Genomic DNA, 21294 nt, shown 5'->3' on the forward strand with positions numbered 1-21294 from the left:
GTACGCTATCTGGACCGGAAGACTTGCCTTTATTAAGCGCTTTAAGCTGCTTCGTTACACCGAGGATATCTACCTCTAAACTTAGTCGTTTTGGTATTTGTTCTCGATTCTAATTCTGAAATACTAGCTTCATCTTCTTCGTTGAAGGAATTTCACAAAACTGTGTTTAATAACTCCACTTTAGTGACACTGTCATTGGTAATATCATGACTGGTATCGCGCAGAGAAGGTATTGATGTGTCTTGCCGCTGTTGTACTTTACATACGACCAGAATCTCTTTGAAGTTTCTGTCAGATTTCGAGACGGTTTCTTTCTGGAAACCGATAAAAGCATCTCGAATTGATGTAGGAAGTAGAGAGGATTTAAAATGTAGACTGCCAACACTAAGACAATCCTTTCAAAAAAAGAGAAATTTGTTAATATTGAACATAAATTGAAGTGCAGGATATAGGTTCCCTCTTTGCAAACACGTTTTTTTTTTTTGTCCTTTGTACCTTTATCCAGTAGTTTAACTGCAGATGCGCAAAGAAAGGGCAAAGCTGCAGGTCCAAAAGATTAATGCAAATTGAAGTATTAGGAAGTCTTTTCTAAAGGTATTTGTTAAGAGTGTAGCCTTTTACGGAAATGAAAAGTGGATGATATGCAGTTCAGACTAAAAAGAATAGAAGGTTTCGAAGTACATTACTACAGAAGAACATTGAAAATTAGGTGGGTAGATCGAATTACTAATGAAAAGGTACTTGGAAACTTGTACTTCCTATGTAACCAAACTGCTGATGTCACTGGTCCCTAGGCTTACACACTACTTACTCTAACTTAAACTAACTTACGCTAAGGACGACACACACACCCACGCCCGAGGGAGGACTCGAACCTCCGACGGGCGGATCCCCGCGAACCGTGGCAAGCCGCCCTAGACAGCGCGGCCAAACGGTACTGAACCGAATCGGGGAAAAAAGAAATTTATTGCACAGCTTGACTAAAGGAAGGGAGTGATTGTGGATAATTGCACACTTCTTGAGGCATCAAGGAAGGACTCGTCAATTTGGTAATGGAAGGAAACGATGGGGGGGGGGGGGAGGGGGGCAGACTTGGACGTACGGAGAGTGACCAGGTCTCGGATATAAAAAGCAGGTTCAAATAAATGTAGGCAGCAGAAGCTACGCAGAGGTGAACAACCTTTTTCAGGCTAGAATACCGTGGAGATCTGCAGCAGAGTTCTTCGGACTGAAGACTACAGCAACAACAACAACAAAAACAACAGCAACACGATGTAGATCACAGGTTAGTTTTGTAGTCTGGATTTGAGAGTCCATGTGACTGAACAAGAGAAGAAATTCGTCTTTCTTCCTACTATTCTCCGGAAAGTTCTTCGAACATCTTAAATAACATATTCATGTGGACTAAACAGGACAGTAATGTTAGCTCTCCGGATTCTATCAATATGTGCCTCAAGATCTGTTTTACGTCATGGTAGAATCTCTTTCTCTCCCTGATAGTGTAAACGTCTAGTTTATGTAAGATTATGCCACAGCTGGCCAATCCACTGTGTTCCACTGGCATGATGTCGTCACCTCTGGTCTGCTTGAGCCTAGATTTACGATACGTCAATCTCGGCGGGGTGCGAACGAGGGCAGACACGGGCGGTTTCCTCAGCTCACTGCCTGGAGGAGCAGTACCCAGTGCTCGGTACTGAGAACCCAGGACGGCGGCTGCCTTTGCGTCCGACCCGTGAGAAAGACGGAGGCTACGACCGACTGCTCCAGTTGGCGAGGTTCACTATTGGAACGCTGCGGGAAGAACTCGGCATTATTATGGCGCTCCGTGGTGCAACGTAGCAGGGTGGCCTCGTATGAGAAGGAACGCACAAGCGTGAGACCTGGAGGAAAGAGCAGAGCACGACACCGCTCCGCTTCGCAAGTTGCGAGTCGCAATTCAGATTCCGTAACTAGCTTTCCACATTTGCATGTATACCCCGCAAGCCACCATACTGTGCCTGGAGCGGGGTGTTTACAGTAGTGTAACCAGGGTTAGGCGGCCGGGGAGCGTGGATTGAGCGCCGTTTACTGAGAGAGATGGCTAAGGCAGTTCTCAGACACTGGACTGGCACTCAAGAGAACAATTGTTCAAATCCATGCCTACCTATCCAGGTTTAAGTTTTCTGTGATTTTCCTGAATAGCATCAGAAAGCGTTGGAATAGCTTCTTTGAAGGAACACGGCTAATATCCTTCCCAAACCTTCCATAGTCTGAACTTTTGCTCCAATAGGACATTAAACCAAATTCTTGTTTCCTTCCTTTGCGCGCAGTTTGCTTGGTGATGCAGTTTTGTGTTGGGTGTATAGGAATTGAGAAGGGTAAAAGAGGGGGAAGAGCAAAAAGTTGGCGACGCATAAGCGGCCGTGGGGAGCAAAAAATTTCGGTGTGTGCAACTTGAGTCCAGACCATGGATTTCTCTTTAACACGTCGGAAAAATGTCACAAGAAGTGTTTTGTATTAAAATGTAATTTAATTCTCCGTAACATCACTGTCTACTGTGGCAGCCTCCATCGACGTACTCGTATTGATGCTCAACGCGACATCGTCGGTTAATAGAACGACGTTATTTGGTGGCCCGAAAATACAGGGTGGTTGTAATAAAACCTTCGCTACTTGAACCAGAGTAGACGGTAAACTTATTGCCGTAGGGTGCCAAATTTTACAATGAGATGACAAAAGTCATGGGATAGCGATTTTGCACATTTACAGATGACGATAGTATCGCACACACAAAGTATAATAGGGTACTGCATTGGCGGAGCTGTCATATGAATTCAGGAAGTGAAAGATTTTGAACGCGGAATGGTAGTTGGAGATACACACATGGGACATACCAGTTCGGAAATCGTTAGGGAATTCAATACTCCGAGATCTACAGCGTCAAGAGTACTGAAAATACCATATTTCAGGCATACTTCTCTCCGCGCACAACGCAGTGGCTGACGGCCTCTACTTAACGACCGAGAGCAGCGGCGTTTGCGCGGAGTTGTCATATTAATAGACAAGCAACACTGCATGAAACAACCACAGAAATCAATGTGGGACGTACGAGGGACGTATCCGTTACGACACTGCGACGAAATTTGGCGTTAATGGTCTATGGCAGCAGACAACCGATGCGTGTGCCTTTCATAACAGTACGACATCGCCTGTTGTGTCTCTCCTGGGCTCGAGACCATATCGGTTGGACACTAGATGAATGGAAAACCGTGGCCTGATCAGATGAGTCCCGATAAGAGCTAATGATAGGATTCGAGTACGGTGCAGACCCTACGAAGCCATGGATCCAAGATGTCAACCTGGTACTATGCAAGCTGATGATGGCCCCGTAATGGAATGGGCTGTGTTTACGTGGAACAGACTAGGTCCTTTGCTCCAACTGAACTGATCATTGACTGTAAACTGTTATGTTCGACTACTTGGAGACCATTTGTTGCTATTCATAGAATTCATGTTCAGCCGGCCGCGGTGGTCTAGCTGTTCTGGCGCTGCAGTCCGGCACCGCGGGACTGCTACGGTCGCAGGTTCGAATCCTGCCTCGGGCATGGGTGTGTGTGATGTCCTTAGGTTAGTTAGGTTTAAGTAGTTCTAAGTTCTAGGGGACTTATGACCTAAGATGTTGAGTCCCATAGTGCTCAGAGCCATTTGAATTCATGTTCGCAAACAAAGATAGGATTTTTATGGATGACAGTGCGCCATGTCGCCGGACTACAACTGTTCGCGATTGGTTTGATGAACATTCTAGACAAGTCGAGCGAATGATTTCGCCACCCAGATCGTCTGACGCGAATCCCATCGGCCATTTACGTGACGTAATCGATAGGTCAGTTCACGCACAAAACATGCACCGGCAACACTTTCGCAATTATGGACGGCTATAGAGGCAGCAAGGCTCAATATTTCCGCAGGGTCTTCCAACGACTTTTTGAGTCAATGCCACGTCGCGTTGCTTGTCGTTAGGCGCCCCTAATGGTACGGCGACGTAGGATTGAAACACAAGAATCACTGTGCATTACAGTTGCAGAGGGTCAACATGGATCTAGACAAGGTGAGTAGGGCTTTAATCGTAATGCTCTTTCATTAAAACGACAGCAATAGTGCTGTTTCTCTTCGCGAATATAGACGAGCTAAAAGACTACAGAGTTTTCTTTCCACATCGGGCTTGAAGAACGTGATTCACAAGGTCGAACTAACTGGCTTTTTGGGAATTGCTTCTAGGAGAGGCTGACGGCCAATTGCGCCAAAAATTGTTGAAGAAGTTACAAGTTGCCATGGCTTAGAACTCTGGACGCAATGTGCGATCTTAAAGCAGTGTCACGACAGCTGAACATTCCATACTCCACAATTCGTAAAGTGCTGCGAACAACTGTGAAATGCAATCCGTATAAACTTCACCTTACTCGCCAGCTTTTGCGTCGTGACATTAGCGTAGACGTGGAATGTAAACATGGTACGCAATTAACAAGTGTTAAACTCTTTTGTGGAAATTAAAATGTGTTTCTTGTCTTGTCTGTTGATGAAAAGAAGTGACGAATGCAGGTCACAGGAAGATATTGGCTGTTAATATCCCATACTGTGTGTTAATGGTTTTTTCACTGGTGCACAATGTCAGCAGTGTTACGTATCTTCGATATGTAGCCATATCCTGTAACACAACTGGTCTATAAGGCTAGAAATATGTTTTATCGACGATTATATGTCAAAAACAGGACACACACATTTTAACATTTCATCTGCTTGAGAGTGGCTACAAAGTAGAAATCATGAATGTGCTTAAAAAAACGAACAATTAACAGTCAAATGGCGGAAATTTCTTTCAAAAAATTCTACGAGACTCTGGTCCCCCACGAAGGAAAGATTTTTACGTCTAAATTACCATTATTTTCTATATTGTCTTCGAGTGACGCAGGAACAGATCTGCAGACGTCTCGACTGTTTCTGACCGCAGTATTCCCGATGTAATGTAATCGCTCTGCGCTGTTTTCTTTAATTTCCCTTTCGATGCTGCCGTAGCTCCGCATTCGCTCTGTATTGGACTTCTAAGACAGTTTGGATTCCTCTCGACGCGAGCTTTCCTCTGAGATGAATTTTCTACAATTCCGAGCACATTTATGAGTCGTATGAGACGACATCTTCCATTATTTTGCAATTTTCAATTTCATACAGATTTTCACTTATATTCTCTTGAATATTTTTGTTGTCTCACTTTGGTCCTAGTAATTATTCGCTAGTTCGACACTCGAATCAGCGCGGCGGGTAAACACGGTCCAAGTTATAAGTTTACACGAAGCTAATCCGTAACAATCACATGAATGTGCCTACGCCGGTACGATGACGCCAGAGGCGAAACAAAACACAGGTGCGACAGCCATGATGTATCCACTGCGAGCTCAACCATTTTTTACGCATTATTAATCTCGTATTTATTAGCGATCCAAATCTGTCTGTATTTTGTCACACAAGGAAATTTCGCCAGCGAGCGAATATGTGTTTTCACGTCAAAACAAGAAGGGAACGGATAGGAGCACACTTAATGGGAACGGAGTGGGTATATGTTAACGGAAATAAGAAGATTCTGACTGTTTTCAGTTCCATTAGACTTACCTCTCTTCTCCCTGGTACCGAATGAGGAATTCTAAGCCCTCTTATTGCAGGAGGATTAGAATTTAGCGTCGATGTCATTAGAGACGGGGCTCATGTTCGGGTTGGATAAGGAGATGAAGAAGATGGATGGAAATCGGTCGTACCCTTTCAAAAGATCCATCCCGGAATTTGATTTAGGGAAATCACGGAAAACCTAAATTGGATGGCTGGCGTGGATTTGAACCGCTGTCCTCCCAAATGCGAGTCCAGTCTGTCAACCGCTGCGCCAACCCTTCTCTCTCTTCTTCTCGATACAGGTAACCATTGAGTTGCAGGCTTAAAAATTACTTCTATCTAAAATACTGAACTATTTACGAAAAGCTCGTACCGTCCAGTTTTGGTTTATTGACGCAAATAAAGCAAACTAAAAAGGGGGGATGGGAGAAGGCCTTAGGTCAGGATTACATGAAGAAACCAGATAAGTGCGAGTGGGTCTAGCGCTCCGAGGGTTCCGTACAAACTTAATTACGTACATGAGTAATAATAGGAAGTTCGCGTGGATCAACCGCCTGGTGCGAATGTTTCTATTGAACGCCACTTCGACGACTTGCCTGTCCGTGACCTATCCGAGTTATTCAACTGGAGAAAGAGGACCTGCAGCTTAACGTAGAATCTGAACCACGTGTTGTTTCAGGCGACTCCTCACGTCGTTGAGAGATGAAGGCTAGCATAGACGAAAACTGAAAAATCCGTGGTTTGACCGAGACTGTATTCCACGATCCCGCGGTTTCCATGCTCGCTCTTTACCCCTATACCACCAGGCTTGAAGTATATATAGATAGTTCATCTACAGGTTTTGACGAGAGTGTTTGGGAGTATCAAAACAAGTGACATGTATGGCTGTGTCTTTTGATTCGATTTACTTAGAAGCTTAAATTATTAAGTCGCGAAGGATCAATAGACTTCAGTATTTGCCACACATATCTATGTATACCTCCATCCGCTCCTGAGAAAAAGTCCTCTTTACAGACGGCTGTATGTTTTGTATAGATTGACTTAGAAGCTTAAATTACTTACACCGCCAAGTGAACATAGACCTTAGTGTATGTGACATAAATTGCAACTTGATACCTCTATCCGTTGCTAAGGAAAGAAGGCCTTAACAGATGGAAGGACGGACAGAAGCCAGACGGCAAATGGCAAAACATATTTTTTATGTAATATAATTATAAATTAACAATTTTCTTTTTTTTTCTTTGCTTGGGCTGTGAAGCCTCACTTATTGTCATGTTGATAATTTTGGGTCAAATGGAAGTAACCCATAGGTTTTGGCGAATGAGTTTGTGCGTACCGAAATATGACATAAATGGCCGACTAGTTTCACTGCATTCACTTAGAAGCTTAAATTTTTCACACCGCCAAGGGACTGTAGACCTTATTATGTGGCGTAAATTCTCACTTTATACCTGTACCCGTTTCTGAGGAAACAGGGTTTTGATAGTCGGACAGACGGACAACAAAGTGATCTTATAATAGTTCCATTTTTATGGAACGAGGCACGGAACCCTAGAAATGAAGAGAGCCCGACAAGCGCCACCTATTCTAGTCATGCCACTGGATGCTGCCTCACCCACTGCATGTCCTGTTTCATACGCGAATGATGGCTAGGAAACCGGCTGATGGTAAGACTCCCTATGAGCGCTAATTACTCTCACTTTCCCGTCGTGGTCATATGGCGAGACGTGTGTGGGAGAAAGTAATGTGTTGCCTGGCTGTTGTTAGATTGTACGCTCTCACAGTTTCAACGCCAAGCCTCTCCGTCATGCGCGACGCCACTCTTGTAGAGTGTACCGCTGGAGTTTGATGAGCGTTCCAGTAACGCTCTCTCGCTCACTGGACGAACCCACAACGGAACTCGCCGCACTTCTTTGGAACTTCATCTCCTGTCTGGTGTGGATCCCAGACTGAAGAGCAGCACAAAAGAATTGCTGGAATGCAAGTTACGAGTACTATATGAACCTCTTAGTGGATAGACACACAGACAACAACTCGCTGAATTGCTTTTATTTTACAACCATTTTCGGTCTTCGCACCATCTGGAGGTGTAAAAAATCGCCACTGTGTACAGATATTCAGATTGTGATTTCTAGATGAGATTATCAAGGCAGTCTTGCCGTAAGTTCCTTACAATACTGTTTGAACAAAAACCTCACATTAGATATTTTTAATCGTTGATATTAACTGTTCGTTAAAGATATCTGCAATGAGATTTCTGTTCACATAGGACTGTAAGCAACTTTTTGCTCACACTGACTTGAGAAACACGTTTGTAAACCAAAGGGAGCTCCTAAGGACGCTGCTAGCGGGGAGCGGACTGCAGAAGGAACGCCTGGAACTGACGATAGAGGGGAAAGAACGCAGGTACAAATACTAGACCCTTTCCACTCGTCGTGCACTCTCATATAGCTTCTGATGTAGATAACGAGTCACGTTGTCGAAATATCATACCTGAACGACGCTGAAATCTGACACAATACCCGACACCACAGGCCATCAACATATCGCCGAGAAAGTCTGAAGAACTATGTTTGGAAATCACATGTGGACATGTGTACACTGTGGTGATGTTTTTGTACCTGAAGATGGTCTAAAAGAATGGCACTGGTGTGGTAGCGTTCTCGCTTCCCGCGCCCGGGTTCCCGGGTTCGATTCCCGGCGGGGTCAAGGATTTTCTCTGCCTCGTGATGACTGGGTGTTGTGTGATGTCCTTAGGTTAGTTAGGTTTAAGTAGTTCTAAGTTCTAGGGGACTGATGACCATAGATGTTAAGTCCCATAGTGCTCAGAGCGATTTGAACCATTTGAATGACACTGGTTGTGAAATAAAAGCAGTTCACCTACCTGTTGCCAGTGTCCCAATATTTTGTGTGCTTTGTTCTTGTATAAGTACTTACCAGCTGTGGAACAGCACTTAAGCAAAAATATTCGATGTACACAACATGTACAAAATTGTTAAGGCTCTCTTGGTGGTCTCTTGTTGACAAACTGCCTGTTGGTTTCTGTCTCGGATTCTTCGGCCGACGTTTGTTTGATAATTTTTCTGATGTTTCGCCAGCACGAGTGGCTGGCATTGTCAAATCTTCAACCTCCAATGCCGGTTGTAGGACGCGCGTTTTGTAATCTGAGGTGTCTCCGAATGGGTAAGTCGGGCTCTCCTCTCCACAAGTAGAATAGGTATGTGAGTTGCTTTGTTCCATAGATTGATAATAGATCCGCCGTGACCGTGATTGATTCCAGCGTTTCAAAGCCGAGGATGTCGTGAAACAGTCTCTCAGTTGCATGTGGTACTTTGAATTTTTTTATCTGTCGCTGCTTATTGTACCACTCGCAATTACTTTTTTCTCTGAAAAATACCGAGTCGCACTTCGTTTAGAGTCCACGCGAAAATTTAGGTTCCTCTGTAAATAAATGGGTGATCAGTTCAAAGTCCGTTGTGACGCAAGGCCATACTACCTGTGTAAACCACCCCTCTAATTCAGGGTATCTTTTCTTTACGTATCATAAGTTAAGCGTAGTTGACTAGTCTTTGCACAAACCATGTATCATGTGCAGTTCTTGTAACAATTAACGAGCGATACTATCTTCCTGTGATCGTCCGCACTGCCTGACAACATTCTCAGAGCAACGGCTCAAAAGCTCACCACTGAACTGACAGTAAACCGTTTGCTTAAATAAACGAAGCTGTGTTATTCCGCTGCCCTGAAATTACAGCAAAGTAGTGCATAGAAGAAAAACAATCCGAGGCCGCTTTAGAAAAAGAAATCACCAAACTTCATCCTAGCAGCAGGCAACTGAATGAAGGCTGCACGATATATGGATAACGAGCGAATTTTATGGTATTCAGAAGTCAGTTTCGGGATTACTGCAATTCAGATATCCATCAGGCTATATTTTCCTAAATCGCTTGAGGCGAATGCCTGGATGACTCCTTTGAACAAAATAGCACGGCCGATTTCCTTCTTCATCCACTCCTAATGGGAGCTTGTGCTCCTTCTTTAATGATGTAGATGTAGACCTCGTGGAGGAGACGCTGAATGTCGATTTACGAGAGTCAACAGAAGGCGACGTCATCGTCAAATGGTGCTGTTTTCACACAAGGTGGAACACAAACACGTCACTTCGCTCAGCCCAGTCGCGTAATGTGAAAGTCAGGTTATAAGACACCGTCCTTGATATAAGATATCGGAATATACTACGGCCATTCAATAGGAAATACCATATGTTTTTTTTTTCTAAAGGGTGGTTGGTTTTATTCAGAATTCCAATAGACCACATTATTCCTCACTCTTTTGGCTACTAAACACTATTTTTCAACATAATCTCCGTCCAATGCGACGGCCTTATGCCTTTACCGGGACAGCCTGTACACCCGCATGGTACCATTCTACTGGTCGACGTCGGAGTCCACGTCTTGCTGCATCAGTAACCCCCACATCATCCACGTACTGTTTCCTGCGGAGTGCATCCTTCATTGGACCAAACAGATGGAAGTTGGAAGGCTAGGAATCCAGTGGTCACACACGTTTGAATACCACAACTGATGGACGGGTGTGTCAGCACTACCAACAGAGATGTGCAGTTCGATTATGATCCGTCGATCTCTTTGAACGAGAGTGCGCGTTTTAACATTGCAGGAGTCACAGCTGCGAGCGACCTGCCGGCGTACGGGAGATCGGATAGGTTTCCGCGACCTTGTTGCCATGATGACAGATGCCTCGCCCAACGATTCGCCGTGCTTTTGTCCACAGGCAGGTCTCCGTAGACATTCTGCAAGCGCATATGAATATCAACGATGCTCTGGTTCTCCGACAAAAGAAACTAATGACAGCTCTCTGCTTGGAACGCTCGTGCATTACAGACACATTTTGGAGGCTACGTAATGCGGCGCCACTTGTTGGAACTTGATGAAACTATAGGGGCTGAAGCGGAAATATTTCACGGTATCTAACAACAAATTCCGCATTTTTTTGCGATCTAAACTGACCGAGGAAAAAAAGTGTTGCATTACTTGCTGAACGCTCTTCGTGGTCTTGGAAATAAGGAACTAGCAGTGATAAAATATATTAGTGGGCAAAGCAAAATTAATAACGGATTTTTACGACTAAGTTTGCGTCGTAAACTGCCGAGCAGCGACACAATTCGAAAGTGTCCTCCAATCATTTCGGAAATCGGCAATTGTCAAACAATATTTGAATGTCAGTACATATAGCCCTTTTCACTTCACGCACTATGTTTACTTTCATTCTAAGCACCAAGTAACGTCAAAAACAACGGTATTTTTCTCTATACTTTCCAACAGAGTGTGTGTCTGGCCGAGAACCCAAGCCGGAATCTTGTTTTACAGAATAGCGTCGCACCGCTGCAGACTGAAAAGGCATTGTCTGTTTTTCTCCTTCAACAGAGCTGACTTTTGCACTGTTGAATAAGATTTGATGTGAAATTTTTTATCTATTTGCATTCTTATTGACGCGGAGTGCAGGCTTCGAATGGTTCAAATGGCTCTGAGCACTATGCGACTTAACTTCTGAGGTCACCAGTCCCCTAGAACTTAGAACTACTTAAACCTAACTAACCTAAAGACATCACACACATCCATGCCCGAGGCGGGATTCGAACCTGCGACCGTAGCGGTCGCGTTTCCAGACTGTAGCTCCTAGAACCGCTCGGCTACTCCAGGCTTTTTCTTTGTACGGTTATTGTAAATCCTGAACCATCTTCGATGTCATATATTTTGCCTACCTTGTGGAAGAATACTTATAGCAGAAATATCAGAGTTCTTATGGCAACCCTCGCAATGTCACAGAAACAAAGTAACCAAGAAAATAAAAATTCAGAGGATACGCCGGTCCGCGTGGCCGAGCGGTTCTAGGCGCTACAATCTGGAACCGCGCGACCGCTACGATCGCAGGTTCGAATCCTACCTCGGGCATGGATGTGTGTGATGTCCTTAGGTTAGTTAGGTTTAAGTAGTTCTAAGTTCTAGGGGACTGATGACCACAGTAGTTAAGTCCCATAGTGCTCAGAGCCATTTGAACCATTTCAGAGGATACAAAAGTACAAAATCCACTACTGCAACAAGAGTGAGCGAAGCGAGAATAGGATAACTTCCGACGTTAGCAAACGATACGCAATCCATCCACCAACGTCAACGTCAAAACTTTCTTTTCGAGACTCCTTGGCATTAACATTCCGTCCCCTTCTGTTCCTTTCACGCCTGTGTGAATGCCGCCATTTGAAATGTTTTATGGAATATTCTGAAGTTCCTTGCTGTTCCATGATGCCGACTGCCAACAGACCTTAAACCGGAATCTTCTGTTCGCCATTCGATTGCAGAGTACGTCGTCCTTGCTACCCAGTGGTTGCCTTCTACCCGCTGTTGCGGCTGTATCTCTCGAACACTAGCGACAGATAGCCCGGACGCCATCTCCATACCGTGCGAGACAGGTCTGACCGCCTTCCCCCGCCAACGACGCCTACTCTCCCCCCACTCCCTCTCTTTCACACTCTCGCTCACAGCCAGGGCACCGCGTGAGTGCCGGGTGACGTCACTAAATCACTGCTGGTCGGACCGTGTCTGAAGCCTGACCACTTTCTCCGTGTGCGTTGCTTGCTTCTGCCCGCGCGAAAGAGATGAAAAGTAGCGAAAAGGATGCCACTTTCCGTGCGTCAGACACAGACATACACCAGTAGCAACATCCTTGACAAACGGAATGGAAAATATTGTACTGAATAATTCAGACAATGTCAGAAAGGTGCAAAATTTTAGTGACTGGGGTAAAGTCACAAAGAGATTCCCATAGGGTTAAATTTTGAATGATCTTACATTTACCATTCAAGAAGCAAAACTGGTACTTTTTGTAGACGATACTAATGTTACAATAAATTCCATTAGAGAGAAAGCAACAGAAGAGTTATTAAATAATATTTTCCAATGGATTATTAAGTGGTTGTCTGAAAATGAACTCTCCCTAAATTTTGAACTAACACGCTACATTCAGTTCTGTACAACAGACAGAGTCATACCGCCGGCCGGAGTGGCCGTGCGGTTCTAGGCGCTACAGTCTGGAGCCGAGCGACCGCTACGGTCGCAGGTTCGAATCCTGCCTCGGGCATGGTTGTGTGTGATGTTCTTAGGTTAGTTAGGTTTAATTAGTTCTAAGTTCTAGGCGACTGATGACCTCAGAAGTTAAGTCGCATAGTGCTCAGAGCCATTTGAACCATTTTTGAACAGAGTCATACCAACAACTGATGTCATTAAGTAGGCTAGAACACTCCAAATTTTTAGGTGTTTGTATTGATGAAAACTTGAACTGGCAGAGGCATGTTACTGTGATTCTCAAACAATTAAGTTCAGCTATTTGTGTTTTCCGTATAATCGCTAATGTTGGAAACTGTATTTGTCATTTGGAATAATTTTCTGGTTTCACCCATCAATTAGAAAGAAAGAAATGATTGCACAAAAGCGGACAATAACAATAATACGTGGTTTGTAAATTATAGATTGCAGCGATCAGACGTCCTTTTTATATTTTATTGTGCAGATCTAGATTTCGGCTAGAAGCTAGCCATTCTCAATGCACTATTATTTTCGCTCAATGCATGTAATGCCTGCTGGTCGGGCTTCATCCACAATTCATTGAATACTAGGCATTACATGCATTGAGCGAAAATAATAGTGCATTGAGAATGGCTAGCTTCTAGCCGAAATCTAGATCTGCACACTAAAATTTAAAAAGGACGACTGATCGCTGCAATCTATGATTTACATTTCAATATTACAGTCGCTGAGTGCGACAGCTTTCTGGATGGAAGGTAACCTGATAATACGTGGTGACCCGCGGATGTCATGAAGCTGACAGACAACTGCACATTCATCTGTTGGAGACTATTGACGTCGAAGTCCTCTTGGTGTGCCAAGATCTGATGATGATATAAACGTGGAAACTGGTCTAAAAATTATATTCCCAGAACAAACGTCCGATGTAACAGAATTGTGTGAGATTGAGAAGTGGACATTGGAATAAACATAGAAGGAGAAAGTGGAAACATTGCAATGTGAAGGTGTATAAGAATATTTAAAAGGAAGTATAAGAAATGAAGAGATGCTAGGAAGCTAAGCAAGGAAAGTAGTTTGTGGGATAATTTTACTAGAAGAAGAGATAGATTAGAGGACATCTGCTAAATAATCCAGGAAGTGCTAACTTGGCGCTGTAAGGTCCAGTAGAAAGGAGAAATTTTTGGAACGGCTAGGGACTGAATGGTGATAAACAATTTATCGATGCTATTGGGGTAGTAGTTACGTAGATATTGAAAGAACAGAGCAAGGTAGGAAGAAGTACAGAGTAGTACCGATCAGTCGAAACGCTGATGAAGTAAACAAGTAAGTAATTCAAGACTTCGTGCTTTGAGTGATCACTTAATATTGAATAGATCCTTCTTTCTCCTGCCATACAACAGAAGACGTATATGCCATTGTCGTAGTGAAGCGTCTGCGGAAATGATGTCAAAATAATTTACTTAACGCGGAGTGTGTGATGGGAACATAAGTGATGATACGAACGGACGGCATGTGTCATTCCGCCAAGTCATGCGAACTGTTACCTGGATGAACGTTATGAAGACCACCTCCTGGGATAGCTTCTGTGGCACGTAGCGAATGAGGTTCTTCGAATGCTACGCCATCGCGAAGCAGGTGTATAAACCAACTGGTAGGCAACTGTAGGCATTTCATTCGTCACTATAAGAGGCAGAGAACGCTGAACGAAGTGGGAAAGCGGAAACACGAGTTAAACACTGTTGCGTCTGTAGCTTTTCGTTTACCATGTAATCAGTATCATAAATTCTTCACCTTCCACCACGTATAGAAAGTTCAGTTGCAGAGCTGTTCCTGTTTCCATGCTGAGGGGAAGGAAGAACCGCTAGGAAAGTTTAACGTTTATTTTGCTTTCTAACGCTTTACTTACTTTTACCGTTAGCAAGATATGATACAATGCCTCACCGATAGATAGATCAAAGACCAATGAGAATGTTCCGCTAATAACGCTGCCATTGATTAATGTTTGGTTTCTTTGTCCTTTAACGAAATGCCGTATCCTCATAGCGCGTACATAAAAGTACTCAAATTTGCATTTGGCACATTTATGACGCAAGCAGTAACACCTTCGTCTATGGGGAGCCTGAGAAATTTGTACATGTTCGTGCTTCGCTGATGAAGCTTTTATTCATACGATAAACAACGGAGCATGTATAGCGTATCCGTTAATATCCTGCTAACTGTAACTTAGAAAGGACTGTCTGCTAATGGAGTAGCAGTTTTATCAGAGTTAAGGGCAAGGCTGCCAGACCGAGTCTCCTGAAATGTGAACCTGTTCTAACTTTAACTGATGACGTTGGTGTCAAGTACACTGCTCCCAATAGCCATTGCACGGGCGCTAAGAGACCTGTTGTATTTTAACATTCCTCTAAGTAAGGGATTTCCAAGCCTTTCCTATGACGGAACACTTTGAGAAACCTGGTACTTAGATGGAACATCATGTTTATTTTGGCCGGCCGAAGTGGCCGCGCGGTTCTGGCGCTGCAGTCTGGAACCGCGAGACCGCTACGGTCGCAGGTTCGAATCCTGCCTCGGGCATGGATGTGTGTGATGTCCTTAGGTTAGTTAGGTTTAACTAGTTCTAAGTTCTAGGGACTAATAACCTCAGCAGTTGAGTCCCATAGTGCTCAGAGCCATTTGAACCATTTTTTGTTTATTTTGAACGCTACAAAAATTAATAAAATTTCTCAAAATGAGAAAAAAATGTTTTTTCTCAGTTATTACTTCAATTTTAAATCGTAACTAATATCACAAAAATTATAATAAACTGGAAAAAATGAAAAAGTGCCATATTATTAATAGCTTTTCGCAGAGCACGTATTCACTTCCCGCGGAAAACCAACGCTTCGGGGAACACGGTTTAGGAAACCCTCCTCTAAGTCATTTGCCACGCACAGTTGGCAATATTTATCTTCGTAGCACATATTTAGTCACCAGATTATAATTATACAACTCACGGTAACTGTGAAATGAGACGGCAATTTTATTTTATTTTATTTTTTATTTTTTTATTTTTTATCGTTCTCGCACTCAGTGACAGTGCACTTTTAGAAACTTCGAAGAGGTTAATTCACATTGATTTGCGTAAACAAAAAAGTAATATTTTTACAGCTGGAAAGAGGTAATTGCTTATGAGCAACATCCTATATTTTTAAAGTACATGCAAATAAATTTATATAATTATTAAATTACGTTCATAAAATATATTTATTTAGAGAAAACACAGAGCTTTTACTCAAAATTTTAAACTTTGAAAAAGAAAGCGGTACACCTGTCTTGGTAAGAGTTAACACACTTTTATAAAACACAGTCTGAGACGTTGTTTTGTATATCAGTGACCCGTTACACTCTCTCTAACCATTGATTAAGGAGTCACACTTACTCAAACCATTGATTAAGGAGTCGCTCATCATATATATTTATATGTGGCTTACACAACATTAACGAGTGAATATTAACTGTAGTGGAAACATTGTTTTACAGTAGTAATTGTTTGGCGTAGACTTAATTATTTTGCCAACGCTTCATTTCCTTTGTGCTGTTTTATAGAGGATGATCTGATTCCTTTTACGTATTATCATGTTACTTACACTTTTAATGACGTTCTGTCTCGTCTTTTACAGGTACTTCATCATTACGTCCCGTCTGCCGATTCGCCGATCAGTAAGCGACAGACGGACACCCGAACCACTTTTCGCAAGTATATATTTTTGATTACTGGACTGTATGCTGAAAACTTTGTACAGACACGTCAGCCCAACAATTAAATAAGGGAAACAGGGTTTCATTACTAAACCTCCTATATTTGCAGACGACAAAGTGTGCAGGGAAAAAAAATCGAGAATACAGTGGGATAGGCATATATATTGAGTCAACATACAGTTACACAGAACAATTTTTTTTCTGTGGTACGGCATGTGAAGTGTCAAGGATTTTATACGCATGGTTCATAGGCACCTTTACAAATTGCATTCGAAATCCGTAATGCACTTGCCTTATAACTTTGACGAGATATACGTAAGGGCGTTTCTCCTGTTTGCGACACCTGTCAGGGCAGAGATACTGTATGTAAAAGTTCGCCTAGGTAGTTGCGCGGTCAGCGCGGAGGACTACTAGCCGAAGGTGCCCCGGTTCGATTCCCGGCCAGGTCGAAGGTTTTCTCCGCTTTGGGACTGGATATTGTGTTGTCCTCAAGTTCGTATCGTCCTAACTGACGTTCCGTAACTGAGATGGCTGTAAATTAAACTTTAAGCTTTTTTTTTAAAAAAAAAGATACCGTATATTACATTTTGAAATATTTTCAGGGACGAAAATTGACCATTTTTTGCCATCTGGCAGAACCTTTTAAATCTTTGTTCTGTTTAGAGAAACTGAAATTTTAATCGCACGCAATCTTTGTCCACGCTACAGGTACCACTGCTTCAGCTTATATATGTCACTGCTTTAAAAATATATAATGTCTTGTATATTTGTATAACCCGAAGATAATGGCTTTAATTGTCACATATAAATCATGTCTATACGTGAACATTGCTCCAAATGCGTATACATTTAACGAATTAATTGGCAGTTCACTCCCCCACATTTTATCGAGCATATTATTCATGTTGCTACGGTCGCAGGTTCGAATCCTGCCTCGGGCATGGATGTGTGTGATGTCCTTAGGTTAGTTAGGTTTAATAAGTTCTAAGTTCTAGGCGACTGATGACCTCAGAAGTTAAGTCGCATAGTGCTCAGAGCCATTTGAACCATTTTTATTCATGTTGTAAAAACACTGAGGAGCCAAAGAAACTGGTACACCCTCCTAATATCATGTAGTGCCCCCGCGAGCACACAGAAGTGCCGCAACTCGACGTGCCATGCACCCGACTAACGTTTGAAGTATTGCTGAAGGGAATTAAGACCATGAATCCTGCAGGGCTGTCCATAAATCCGTAAGAATAGGAGGGGGTAGAGATCTCTTCTGAACAGCTCGTTGCAAGCCAACCCAGATATGCTGAATAATGGTCATGTCTGGGAAGTTTGGGGGCCAGCGGAAGTGTTTAAACTCAGAGTAGTGTTCCTGGAGCCACTCTGCAGCAATTCTGGACGTGTGGGGTGTCTCGTTGTCCTGTTGGATGTGCCCAAGTCCGTCGGATTGCACAATGGACATTAATGGATGCAGGTGATCAAACATGATGTTTACGTACGTGTCACCTGTCAGAGTCGTATCTAGACGTAGCAGGGGTCGCATTTCACTCCAACTGCATACGCCCCGCACCATTACAATACCTCCATCACCTTAGAACAGTTTCCTGCTGACATGCATGGTCCTGGATTCATCAGGTTATCTCCATAATCGTACAAGTCCATCCGCTCGAGGGACATCAAGAGTCCAGTGTCGGTGTTGAAGGGCCCAGGCGAGGGGTACAGATTTGTGTCATGTAGTCATCAAGGGTATACAAGTGGTCCTTCGGCTCCGAAAGCCCATATCGATGATGTTTCGTGAATGGTTCGCACGCTGACACATGTTGATGGCCCAGTATTGAAATATGCGGAAGGCTTGCACTTCTGTCACGTTAAAGGATTCTTTTCAGTTGTCCTGGTCCCGTTCTTGCAGGATCTTTTTCCGGCCGCAGTGATGTCGGAGAGTTTTATCGGATTCCTGGTGTTCACAGTACACTCGTGAAATGGCCGTACGGGAAAATCCCAACTTCATCGCTACCTCGGAGATGCTGCGTCCCATCGCTCGGGCGCTGACTATTACACCACGTTCAAACTCACGTAAATCTTGTGTGAATACAGAGTCTCGCGGCGATAACATTGATAAAATGTTCTCGGGTTTCCAACAGCGTCAGTTGCTTAAAACTACACGAGCTTTTGGCAAAGCACTCCTTGGCCATTGTCAAGTGTTATGAGTGCCATTGGGCTGTTGGTATGCCCTTATATACGCTAGCTGCCGGCTGTGACGTCACTGGTGCCCGTGACATTGCCATATATGGGCATGTTTTGAGTCGGCGTTCGATGTGCCCTCTTCAACCGCGCGATCGCTGGATCCCACGCAGTGCTGAGCTGCAAGCCACTGTCTCTGTTCAGGGTGTTTGCGGTAATTTTTATTTCAATAGCTTCCTTTATTAAACTGTCCCAGAAGCCGTTAGTGCGAGCCACAACAGAGGTATCGTCAAATTTTATGTAGTAACCGTTTTCTAACGCATGCTCAGCTAACGCAGATTTCTCTGGATAGCGTAGGCGATAATACCTCTCATGTTCTTTCCTGGGTTGTTCCACAGTGCGCACTGTTTGTCCGATGTACGTCTGGCTACACTCACAAGGTATTTCGTAAACTCCAGGTGTTCTGAGACCTATCGCGCCTTTAACTGGTCTCAGTAATTGACGGATTTTCGTTGGAGACCTGAAGATGGATTTGATCTTATGTCTTTTCAACAGGCGGCTTATCTTGCTCGACACAGAGCCACAGAATGGCAGTAAAGCAAGTTTCTTTTCCTGCTATTCGTCGGTGGTCTTATTCTGATATTTCCCAGAAATCACTTCTTGCACTTGATGGGTGCTGTAGCCGTTATTCCTGAAAACCTTGCGTAGGTGGCTCAGTTCGTGGGGCAGGTTGTCGTCGTCTGATATTACTCTCGCACGATGCACCAATGTTTGCAATACTGTGCGCTTCTGTGCTGGATGATGATGGCTGGTGGCGTGCAGGTACAGGTCTGTGTGGGTGGTTTTTCTGTAGACGCTGTGGCCAAGGCACCCATTTCGTTTACGGTGGACAAGGACGTCGAGGATCGCGCGGTTGAAGAGGGCACATCGAACGACGACTCAAAACATGCCCATATATTGCGATGTCACGGGCACCAGTGACGTCACAGCCGACAACTAGCGTATTTAAGGGCGCACCAACAGCCCATTGGCAGTTATAACACTTGACAATGGCCAAGGAGTGTTTGGCCGACAGCTGGTGTAGTTCTAAGCAATTGACGCGGTTGGAAACCCGAGAACATTTTACTCACGTAAATCTTGATGACCTGCCATTGTAGCAGTAGTAACCGATCTAACAACTGCGCCAGACACTTGTTGTCTTATACAGCCATTGCCGACCGCAACGCCGTATTCTGCCTGTTTACATATCTCTGCATTTGAATACGCATGTCTATGCCAGTTTCTTTGGCATTTCAGTGTATATCGCCTTGAAGTCACATAAAATAGCCATACAGTTTTATCTCTTCATTACATGGCGAATCGATGTTTTTCAGAACATGAAACGCCTATTACTATTTTGATAACAATAACTAGAGCTTTAGGTACTTACCAACCAACAGTACATTTTCCCTCTTTGATGTATTTCCATTTCATTTCGTAGCAGAATCAGATATTCACCATTGGGTTCATTAATAAATAAATCTGTAGAACAGAGCAAATTTCTGTACTTACGTAACAATACCAGTTTGAAAGTAACTGTGCTAACTTGGGAAACATAAATAAATATCGAGTGCATATAAGCGAAAAGACTACTTCAAAACAGCCAGTAAACCCATATTACCAACATTAGCATATAATCATTCATTAGCGAGGCAGTAAATAATGTGATGATTGGGTCACAAGTCAGGAGTTACATTATTCCAAATCGAGAGAATGATATTTCAAATCTTACGCCACCTACATATAAAGTAAGGCAGAATGCATTCCAGTTCTGGAGCGTGAGATCTGACGCAATTTACCTGAGACAGGAATCTCACGCGGAAGCCTGTGTTGTCTGGGATCCTCGGAAGAAGCGCATGCCATCTCGAGAACGGACACTCCGCTGACACAAATAACGAGCATTCTTTGTTTATTTCTGACTTCCTGAAGAGGGCGAATCTAGCGGAAGTAGTTTTCTTTTTATTACTTAGAAACTGCAGGGCATGCAAACGTGTATGATTAAATGATGATGGCATCCGCTTGTGTAAAATACTTCGGAGGTAAGACAGCGAAGGCTACCCAGAAGATTCCGGAACCAGATTTTAAACTGTAAGATACTTCAAGGGACAGATGTAAATTCTGATCACAATTTATTGGTGATGAATTGTAGATTAAAACTGAAGAAATTGCAAAAAGTTTGGAAATTAAGAATATTGGGTCGGGATAAGTTGAAAGAACCACAGGTTGCTGAGAATTTCAGAAGAAGCATTAGGCTACGACTGAGCGAAACAGGGGAAAGGAATATAGAAGTAGACAGATGGGTATCTTTGAGAGATGGGTACTGAAGGAAGATAGGTAAAACCAGAGGCTTTTCAGAAGCCCTTGGATATCACAGCAGGTATTGTATTTAATTGATGAAAGGAGAAAATATAAAACTACAGCAAATGGAGCAGGTGAAATGGAATACAAACGTCTAAAAACGAAACTGGCAGGAATTGCAAAATGTCTCAGTAGGAATGGATAGATGACAAATGTAAGGATATAGAAGAGTACATAACTAGGGGAAAAATAGATACCACCCATAACAAAATTAAAGACGCCTATACAGCAAAAGGCGAGCAGCTACATGAAT

Source organism: Schistocerca cancellata, chromosome 5 (assembly GCF_023864275.1).
Source record: "Schistocerca cancellata isolate TAMUIC-IGC-003103 chromosome 5, iqSchCanc2.1, whole genome shotgun sequence".
Lineage (NCBI taxonomy): Eukaryota > Metazoa > Arthropoda > Insecta > Orthoptera > Acrididae > Schistocerca > Schistocerca cancellata.